This window comes from Phyllobates terribilis, unplaced genomic scaffold (assembly GCF_046119375.1).
Source record: "Phyllobates terribilis strain yellow unplaced genomic scaffold, ASM4611937v1 Scaffold_2__4_contigs__length_985480577, whole genome shotgun sequence".
NCBI lineage: Eukaryota > Metazoa > Chordata > Amphibia > Anura > Dendrobatidae > Phyllobates > Phyllobates terribilis.
Window position 1 is genome coordinate 458,556,020 of NW_027362762.1, and position 11,475 is coordinate 458,567,494.

The following is an 11,475-nucleotide window of genomic DNA, read 5'->3' on the forward strand; positions in this document are numbered from 1 at the left end:
AAGAAGAGACCAAACTGCAAGTATTAGTAGTTCCTGTGGACAATAGCAGTTTTGTTTGACCGAACTGGGACTACCTCAGCCATGTATGAGTAGCCAGGGTTTATTTTGTTTAGTTTGCACCTGGACAAGGCTATGGATTTTGTGTTTATGGCTTTGTTTTTCGATGCTGTGCAACCTGTGGAAAGAAACGTCTCATTGATTTGACACAAGAAACCAGTGCCTGTGTGAACGCTGCCTACTGCTGAGCATGAATCCCTACAATTGGTGCTTGAATGCAGAGCACAATCCCAAAGAGCACAGGTGTTTACAGTGTAAAGATTGAATGTCTTGGGTAAAGGCAGCTATAACATAGTCTGAAAGCATGGTGGAGCTTGTTAAGCAATTGCTTCAGGTGTAGCAGCAGCATCAATAGTAATTACAGCAGTTTCAACAGCAGCAGATGGCTGTCCTGACAGAAGCTTTCCGAGCCAAGGAGACTGCACTTTCCGCCAGCTAAAGTGACCTCCTCAAACAGATACACAGTACGCGAGGGCTTTCAGAAAATTACTCTGGAGGACAACGTTGAGGCTTTCGGGACTGTCTTGGAGAGGGTGGCAAATAGGGAGAAACTGCCCCCAGAGCAATGGGCAGAGATCTTGGCTCCATATCATTCTGGGGAACCGCAAAAAGCATACTATGATCTTGTCCTGCAATATGCCAAGGACTACAGCAAGCTGAATGCGGAGATTATGGCACGTTTGGGTGTAACCCTGGAAGTCAGGATGCAACGGGTACACCTCTAGCGCAACCAAAGGGACAAGCCACCCCGGTCCCAGATGTTCGACTTCTTACACCTGGTGCAAAAATGGCTGCCTCCTGAGACCTGCTCTTCAGCACAGATGGTGGAAAGAGTGGTAGTGGACCGATTTATCCACTCACTACCTAAATCCGTGCAAAGGTGGGTTGCCCAGCGAGATCCCCAGAACGCGGATGACCTTATGAGACTCGTGGAGCGATACTTGGCTGTGGAGAACTCCCCGGGTAGTCAAGGGAGCATTCTCACCTTTCTGGGATATCCAAATGAGGGGGTTTAAGTCCATGTCTGAGGGGTGTATAAAGACCAAGGAGGAGTTAGAGCCGGGTTCGAGAGGTACATCTCATACCATTGGCTGTTGGAGGTGTCGTGCCCAGGGTCCATATATCAGCCCATTGGCCACTGGTATCAGAACCAATGGACTGTTCCGTAGGCCAGCGATACTCCTTCGCCTACCCCACCTGCTGTGGTGTAAATTATCTTGGCGAGGGGCCTTAGTAATACCAGGTGACTGAACGGTGTCCAAGTGATGGGACTTTTGAAATCGGAATTTGGTGGGCCACACTTCCACTTTCGCTAGTCCCTGGGAAGGGGGTGGGGGTAAGATATATCTGTAGAAATGCCAAGAACTATCCCATGCCCCAGGTCGACATACGCACAGGCTGTGGATCCGTGCCCGACCACGTGAGAGTGGTCAAGGACTTGTTGCATGCTGTTGTTATCGGTCGAGATTTTCCTTTGTTCTGGGACTTATGGGCTAAACATCTAGCACCCAGTAGTCTGGTATGGTAATAAGGTCACATAATGTAAACAAGGAACTTTCTTTCACTGTACTGGCTAGAAAGGAGGATGATGAAGCATCCCCTGAAGCCAATATTCCTGACCTAAAGGGGTCCCAGAACAACTTTGAGACTGCCCAGCTCTCAGAGACTTTACGGTAAAAAGGTACTCTGGAAAATGTAAGTGGGTTAAATTGTGTTCCCCGAGAGCCAATAATCATTTTCCAAAATTGGTCAGACTTAATGATCTGTTGTGTCGTGGGACCGGTAAAAGAGCGCCTCCTCAAGGCCAAAGAGGAAAAATCCAGGGAATAATCAGTCTGCTCGAGTGAGACAATTTAAGCCTGGGGATCGAGTGCTTGTGTTAGTGCCCTTAGTGGCGAGCAAGTTCTTTACCCAAGGGCAGGGACCCTAGAGGATGGTGGAAAAGGGGGGAGAGGTTAAGTACAACAACAAGGAAGCCCTTTCCCATATATTATGGCAACCTACTAAAACCCTGGAAGAGTTAGGGACCCACTCGAAATCCCTTGCTTGTTGGACTCGCGTTCAGACCAATTTAAAGCCTTGTAGGCTTTGTGTGTTGGCAGATCGTGTTGAGCCCCTAGCTTTGGGCAGAGGGGGAGGGAATGTAGCAAACCTAGGTAGGCTAGGGTTAAATCCTAGCTCTACAGGTTCTGATTAATTGCACCTGGCTAGCTCTACATAAAACCAGGCTAGGTGTTCACCTTTGTCAGTCAGCTGACTGTTTTATCGTGACATATTGTACTTCATAATTATGGTAAAATTAGTTCGATATGACTTGCATTTATTTGTGGAAATTTGATGCAAATTTTGAAAATTCTGTAATTTTCAAACTTCTAATTCTTATGCCCTTAAACCAGAGAGTTATGTCACACAAAATAGTTAATAAATAACATTTACCGCATGTCTACTTTACATCTGCATAATTTTTTTAAACATTTTTTTTGTTGTTAGAAGGGTTAAAAGTTGATCAGCAATTTCTAATTTTTCCAAAATTCTTTTTTATTAAGGGATTTTCACAGTATAGGGAACAAGGGGTCAGGATAGGGATGCAGGGAAAGGAAAGGTAGCCAAATAAAAGAAAAGAGAAAATGGGATAGGGAGGAAGAAGAGAGGAGAAAAAAAAGGAAATGAAGATCATCTTAACATAGTTGCACCACAAAGTTAACATAATAAGTGCAAAAACAACATCGAATGAAGTATAGATTAAAAGAATTCTGGCAAAGTACTAAAACATCATATAAAGAGGCTTCTCTTGCTTGGAGGAAAAATTTGTGTTCCAAGGGGACCATTTGGAATTATATTTAGGTAGAGAGTTATTCTTTAAAGCTAAGGAGATTTCAAAGGCGTTATGGGAGAACATAATATCAATTATGTCGGAAATAGAGGGAATATCCGTCGATTTCCACAAGGACGCAATACGAGTTTTTATAACAGAAAAAATATGTAAAGAAACTTGTCTAATTTTTTGAGGGAGGCCATCTGCTCCAGAAAAAGGAGAACCAATTGGGGAGAAATTTTTATGGGAGATTCATTGATTTTATTCAATAGTAAAGAGACATCTCTCCTAAGTATAGAAAGTTTTGTACATTCCTAGAATATGTGGAGAAGATTGCCTCTTTGACCACATTTCCTCCAGCACAAATCAGATTGGTCAGGAAATGCGTTCTTAAGTCTACCGGGAGTGTACAACCACCTATATAAAAATTTTAAATAATTTTCATGTAGGTTTGCGCTAATAGAAGATTTGTGCGCTAGTTCCACTGCTTTTTTCCGTTTATCTAGGAGGAAATGATTATTTCGATCTTTTTCCCATCTCCACATATAATTCAGTTTTTCAAATGAGACATCCGAATTAAAAATTGAGTAGATATTCTTCATATTCCAAATTGAGTTATTCATAGGATTCTCTAAACGAGTAACAAGTTCCCTTGAAAGGGTCAAAGGTAAAGAGAATTTATTTCTAATATACTTCCTTAAGTCTAGAAAATTATAGAATTCTTCATCAGGAAGATTGTATAGGGTTTTTAATGACTGAAAGTTTATAATTGAGTCTAATTTAGGCCCCGTTATAAGTGAAGAACAGTCTAGAATTCCACATTTTTCCCATTTTTTACATGGAAAATTTGGTAGAGCTATATGAAAAATTGAGATAGGAAGTTTGTTGGGATTAATGTTACATTTATTAGTTTTTGAGATACTGTATAGCTTTTTTTCAAAGTGCGATAGTAGATTTAATCAGAGTGATTAGGGAAAGGTAGAGATGAATCCAATAAATGGGATATTATCAATGATGATAAAGAGGAATTATTATTAGAAGCTTTTTCAAGTTCTGTCCAGGCAGGCTTGCTGGACTCAAGGAACCAGTATCTACTTTGAAGAATGATATTAGAAGCATGGTAGGCATAGATATTGGGTAGGCTGATTCCACCATTTTTCTTATGTTTAAACAGTGAAAGCTTTGAAATCCTAGCGGGTTTAGATTGCCATATAAAATTAGATAATTGTTTATGCAGTTTATTAATCCAATGGTCAGTGATATGGATGGGGATAGTACGAAATATATATTGAAGTTTAGGAAGAATCAGTATCTTTAAAAAGAATAATCCTGCCTAACCAATATGTATCGGATTTATCAAAGTTGTTAAGGTTACCTTGTATGGATTTCTGAATATTACACAGATTTTCATCTAAGAATTTGTAGCTTTGATTAGTAATTTTTATCCCAAATGTGGAATACTAAATTTCTCCCATGAGTAAGGACATTCATTTTTAGGGCTTTCCTTAGGCTGGAAACTGAAAAAATCCAGTATTTTTGATTTCTTTATATTTACTTTATAATGAGAAGCCAAGGAAAAGGACTCAATCACTGAGGATACTGATCGTAATGAATTTATTGGATCTGAAATTGTAATTAGTGTACCATCTGCAAAGAGCCCTATTTTATGCTGTCTTGAATTTGCAACAATATCCCTTATTAAATGATGAGACCTAATAGATTCAGCAAAAGGCTCCATTATCAAGGTGAAGAGTAATGGGGATAATGGGCACCTCTGTCGAGTACCATTGGATATGGAGAAGTAATTAAGTGATTATTAATAAAGACTTTTGCTGAAGGGAAAGAGTATAAAGCAGAAATAGCTTAGAATTTGCCCTTTGAAACCCTTGAAAAATTTGGGTTTAAACGTGTAGTTCCAGTTTATACAGTCAAATGTCTTTTCGGCGTCCAGTGATAATAGAATTGAGGGGGATCTCCTCTCCTCTGTGGATGATAACAAATTCTAAATTCTCGTTCCATCCAAAGCCTGGCTTCCCTTAACAAACCAACCTGGTCCAAATGTATAAGTCCCGGAAGAATTTTTAGCAGTCTCTGAGCAATCGCTTTAGCATAGATCTTTAAATCTGAATTTAGCAATGAGATAGGCCTATAGCTCGATACTACTGAGGGATCGCTGCCCTGTTTCGGAATCACTACTATAGTTGCTTGGAGAGATTCTTTGGGAAAAGAAGTTTCTTTGACTGCATGGTTGAACATGGAAATTAATGGAAATGAGAGATGTTGACTAAATATCTTATAATATTCATTAGGTAAGTTTTCTGGGCCAGGTGACTTATTTTCCTTTAATTTTTTAATTATTAAGCTTATTTCATCTGTGGTAAAAGGAGAGTTTAGCTGATTAATTTATTCTACATTGAGTTGGGGAAGATTAATATTAGTGAGGAATTTTAATTACAGTTGGGTTGTGGAGTAGAAGAGTCATTCTTTAGATGGTATATAGAGGAGTAGAATAATGCAAATTGTTCTGCTATATCTTGAGGATGAAGATAGGAACTACCAGCATTTTTGATAGATAAAACTCTAGATTTCAAGCGTTGCTTTTTAACTTTATTGGCCATGAGCCTAGTCATTTTATTATATAAGAAGTAGTGGTTTCGTTTGATCGCATTAATTACTTTGTCATAATCCTCCAACAGCAAGTTTTCAATTCTGCTCTTAGGCTTAAAATTTTAGAATGTGTTTCATCAGAGGGATTTATTTGTTGTTTTTTCTTCTCTTCTGTTATTTTTTTGTGAGATATTTTGAATATTTTCCCTAGTTTGTTTTTTGAATTGAGCATTTAACTCAATAAGAACACCTCTAATAACTGCCTTGTGGGCGTTCCAAATAGAAAAAGCGGAAATATTTTGAGTAGAATTCTCCTGGAAAAAAAAAAGCCATTGCTTTTTCTATTTTCTCCTTGAATGCTGAGCATCGAAGAAAAGAGTTACTTGTCCACCTCTTAGAGTTGTTCCCATTGACAACTGATTTGATCGAAAAACTTATTGGTACATGTTCAGATCATGAAATGTTCCCTATGTTGATGTCCTTAAATCTCTGAAGAGAAGTGATATTGGTTAAAGCTAAATCGATTCTCGAAAAAGTTTGATGACTGTCGGAATAGTATGAAAATTCCCTAGATGAAGAATTCAGACATCTAAAGACATCAAATAGTTGCTGTTTGATGATCCAGTTTTTTAAGGTGAACATCTTACCTCTGGGTGTGGCTGTTGTATCCATTGCTTGGTCAGAAATAATATTAAAATCCCCCAAAATAATTAAATCCACTTTCTGATGTTTTTGGACTTTTTTCATTAGTTTGTTTAGAAAAGTGATTTGCCTGCGATTAGGAGCGTACAAATTAACTAGAGTATAAGTGATCGTATTGATTACACAGATAAGAATGTGAAATCGGCCGTTAATATCAGTAATTTCCTCTAATAATTGAAAAGAGATAGGAGTGATTATTGCTATCAGAAATACTGCCTTTTTTGTCTAAGGAGGATCTAAAAATATAGGTGAAATTCTTAGGGGAAAATTTGGGTGGATTAATTGATGATAGTTTTGTTTCTTGGAAAGCAATTACGTCACAATGTGAGACTTTAGCTTCTTTCCAAGCAGAGTGCCTCTTAATGGGACTGGTAAGTCCCTTTACATTTAGAGATAAGATTTTTACTGCCATTTGTAATACAGAATGAGACAGCAAGGGAAAGCCAGAAATTCTTATTCATGAATATTAACTCTTTGAGCGAGAAAATCAATGGTGCAAGTAACATCATATAACAAATACAAGGATAAATACACTGTAAGGCTGTGTGCCCACTATGCGTTTTTTAAGCGTTTCCGCAGCGGCAATTCCGCTACAGAAACGCTTAAAAAACGCTTGGTAGAAGGTCTGCCATGTTCCCCAATGATAATCCGCATGTGCTGTGCACATGCTGCGGAAATTTCTTCTGTGGATTATCATTGCGGAAAAATCCGCAGCACTACCAATTATTTTGCAGAAGCGCTGCGTTTTCGCCGCCATTGACTTTCACTGGACCGCATGGAATCCGCATCACTGCATCTGTACATGCGGATTCCATGCGTTTCAATGTGCGGATGGTACCCGGGTTTGGGGAAGAGGAGACTCTCCTCCGGACCCCGGGTACCATAGTACCTGTAAAAAAAAGAATAAAATAAAAAATATACATTATACTTACCTTTTGATGGCTACCGATCTCCTTAGCGATGCGTCCTGGCTTGCCGGCAGCTCGCGATGGTCTGAAAAGGACCTGCCATGACGTCATTTAGTCATGTGACGGGTCACGCGACCGCTGATGTCGGCAGGTCCTTTAGTCTACCGCAAGCTGCCGGCAAGCCAAGACAAGGACACCGGGGGCCATCAGAAGGTAAGTATATATTTATTTTTTACCATTTTTTCGGTGTCACTATATAAATCCATGCCGGTTGCATGGATTTATATAGTGTGACCAAGTTGTCAAGCACTTTCCAAGTGATGCTAAATCGCTTGGAAAGCGCTCAACAACCCACATGCGGAAATGCATGTGAAGAACGCTTCACTTCCGCTTGTACCTGGCAGGAAAAATGCATGTACAATCCGCATGCGTTTTTTCTGCCAGGGAGATGCAGAAACGCTCAGGAAAAAATCCGGAGCATTTCTGCATCGTGGGCACAAAGCCTAAAGCAACATCTCAAAAACCACAAGCAAAAAACAACCAGACACAGATTTTTCTCAGATGATTCGGTAACAAGGTCTGGGAAAAAACAAGAAAAAATTCCCACGGACCTCACCTTAGAGGAGGGGGAAAAAATTCAGCCAACTCTACATTTGAGTCCTGTAAAATAACCTATAAGATAAAAAAGTAAGTCAGAAGACATCAATAATAAACAAAAGATATCATAACAATCTTCTTAGAAGCCCATTAACCCCTTCGCAACCCTGGGATTTTCCGTTTTTGCATTTTCGTTTTTTGCTCCCCTTGTTCCCAGAGCCATAGCGTTTTTATTTTTTGGTCAAAATGACCGTGTGAGGGCTTATTTTTTGCGGAACGAGTTGTACTTTTCAACGCCATTACTAGTTTTACCATATCGTGTATGGGAAAACAGGAAAAAAATTCCAAGTGCGGTGAAATTTCAAAAAAAGTGCAATACCACAGATGTTTTTTTATTATTATTTTTTTTACCACGTTCACTGAATGCTAAAACTGACCTGCCATTATTATTCTCCAGGTCATTACGAGTTCGTAGACACCAAAGATGTATAGGTTATTTTTCATTTAAGTGGTGAAAACAAATTCCAAAGTTTGGTAAAAAAAAAAAATAGTGCCATTTTCTAAGACCTGTAGCGTCTCCATTTTTCCGGATCTGGGGCCGGGTGAGGGCTTATTTTTTGCGCACCGAGCTGAAGTTTTTATTGATACCATTTTGGTGTAGATCCGATATTTTGATCGCCCGTTATTGCATTTTATTGCAATGTTGTGGCGACCAAAAAAACTAAATTCTGGCGTTTAGAATTTTTTTCTCGTTATGCCGTTTACCGATCGGATTCTTTTTTTATATTGATAGATCGGGCGATTCTGAACTCGGCGATACCAAATATGTCTATGTAGGTTTTTTTTTAATTATTTTATTTTGAATGCGGCGAAGAAAATTCCGCAGCATGTGCACAGCACATGCGGATTATCATTGGGGTACATGGCAGATCTTCTACCAAGCGTTTTTTAAGCGTTTCTGTAGCGGAATTGCCGCTGCGGAAACACTTAAAAAAACGCATAGTGGGCACACAGCCTTACAGTGTATTTATCCTTGTATTTGTTATATGATGTTACTTGCACCATTGATTTTCTCGCTCAGAGAGAGTTAATATTCATGAATAAGAATTTCTGGCTTTCCCTTGCTGTCTCATTCTGTATTACAAATGGCAGTAAAAATCTTATCTCTAAATGTAAAGGGACTTACCAGTCCCATTAAGAGGCACTCTGCTTGGAAAGAAGCTAAAATCTCACATTGTGACGTAATTGCTTTCCAAGAAACAAAACTATCATCAATTAATCCACCCAAATTTTCCCCTAAGAATTTCACCTATATTTTTAGATCCTCCTTAGACAAAAAAGGCAGTATTTCTGATAGCTGTAATCACTCCTATCTCTTTTCAATTATAGAGGAAAGCTATGTCATGCAGCACTGAATTTGTAATTTATTTAATTGAGTGCACATGTCCCAAACAGTATATAGGAAGGACCACACAACCTCTCCACAAAAGACTCAACTCACACAGGCACAACATCAATACCGTTTTTTTGAAACATGGCCTCTCGCGACATGTGATCAATTGTCATAATGGGGACTTTAGTTGTCTGAGTATCACGCCCATTGAACACATTTCGAACAATATACCTAATAGGATTAAAGTGTTGAATAGAAAAGAAATATACTGGATCTACAAATTAGATACATTAAAACCCTGTGGGCTTAATGAAGTCTCAGAAGTTTTTATCTAAATTCCATCTAAATGTTGCTTTTAGTCAGTTTTAATGTTTTAGCCCTCGCTTAGTGTGGTTTTTACTGGATCTATTTAAATTTGTTCAAATCTTATTGAGTCTTGTTTTAAATTAATTCCAATGTTTTTTTTTTTTTTTTTTTTTTATATATATATTTTTTATTTTATTTTATTTATTTATTTTGTATATATATATTTTTTAAATTAATTTATTTATTTTTTCCCTATTTTATTTTATTTTTTATTTTTTTCACAATGAGAACTAATGTATAAATTATGATTATGACTGCATCTCGTGTCCTGGCGATACATGCGGGATGCTATCTAGACGTGCTGTCTCCTGCCCTTGCTCCTCTGACCCATGGGTGAGCGGCATGTGCGTTCCATGCATATAGAATCATAGAATCATAGAATGGTAGAGTTGGAAGGGACCTCCTGGGTCATCTGGTCCAACCCCCTGCTCAAAGCAGGATTCACTAGATCAGCTCAGACAGATGTCTGTCCAGCCTCTGTTTGAAGACGTCCATTGAAGGGGAACTCACCACCTCTCGTGGCAGCCTGTTCCACTCATTAATCACCCTAACTGTCAAAAAGTTTTTTCTAATATCTAATCTGTGTCTCCTCCCATTTAGTTTCATCCCATTGCTTCTAGTCTTTCCTTGTGCAAATGAGAATAAAGATGATCCTTCTACAATGTGACAGCCCTTGACATATTTGTAGACAGCTATTAAGTCTCCTCTCAGTCTTCTTTTTTGCAAGCTAAACATTCCCAAATCCTGCAACCGTTCCTCATAGGACATGGTTTGCAGACCAGTCACCATTCTGGTCGCTCTTCTCTGAACTTGCTCCAGTTTGTCTATGTCTTTTTTAAAATGTGGTGCCCAAAACTGTACACAGTATTCCAGATGAGGTCTGACCAAAGAGGAGTAAAGACCGATAATGACTTCACGTGATCTAGACTGTATGCTTCTGTTAATACATCCCAGAATTGTATTTGCCTTTTTTGCTGCTGCATCACACTGTTGACTCATGTTCAGTCTATGATCTATTAGTATACCTAAGTCTTTTTCACATGTACTGGTGCTTAGCTCTATTCCTCCCATTTTGTATATGCTTTTTTCATTTTTATTGCCCAGATGTAGTACTTTGCATTTTTCCCTGTTAAAAACCATACTGTTAGTTACTGCCCACTGCTCCATCTGTGACCCTATTCTCTCACTTCTTCTTCAGTCCCACTCCACAGTTGTACCTGCCCACTATAACAGAGGCACTCTTTGTGGTCACCTGTCAACGCTAAAGATGGCTATCACAAAGAGGCTTGGCACTAGCTACTCCATTTTTCAGATTCTAGGGTTGCTCTGGTCTTCACACTTTAACCCTTATACAGGGAACTGGACTTAACATTCACCCCTAGACTAGGGCCATTGAGTTAGTTCCTGTTTGGTGGTGTGATCTAGCAAGAAAAATTTTCTGGTAGGTCAGAACCAGGATGTCAGTGAAGGGACAAATTCGTAAAGCAGGAGAGTAGTCACAAATGAGCCGAGGTCAAAATCAGGATTGTTTACTGGGAAGCAAAGCAGGATACTAACTTGTTCACTAAAGTTTGTAAAATTATAACTGGCAGTGGATAGCAGTCTTTTAGGAGCTTAAATAGCTTGCAACCCCACCCAGGTCAAACTGGAAACAGCAAACACAAAAGTTAAGTCTTGATCTCCCATCATGGATGGAACTACAAATCCCAGAGGTCACAAAACTAGAGTTGTTGCCTTGCAGAGCCTGCAACAAGAGTGTGGCTTCTTGGAGGTTTGTCTGATTCATGACCATTGTGAAACATGCATTTATATGCTGCATGTATACCAACTTAAACCAAGCTCAAATTTGGTGTTTTTTTTTTTTGTATTTTTTAAATTATGTGCAAACCAGGGTGTGGCCTTCCTTTTCTAGAGCTAGATAATACATTTAAAAAGCTTCCCTTGGCTGGTGTCCACATTTCAGGACGCGGTCCTTTGTCTGCCCTTATTCAAACAGAGGTCAACTTTGACACATGGTAAGGTTTTTAATA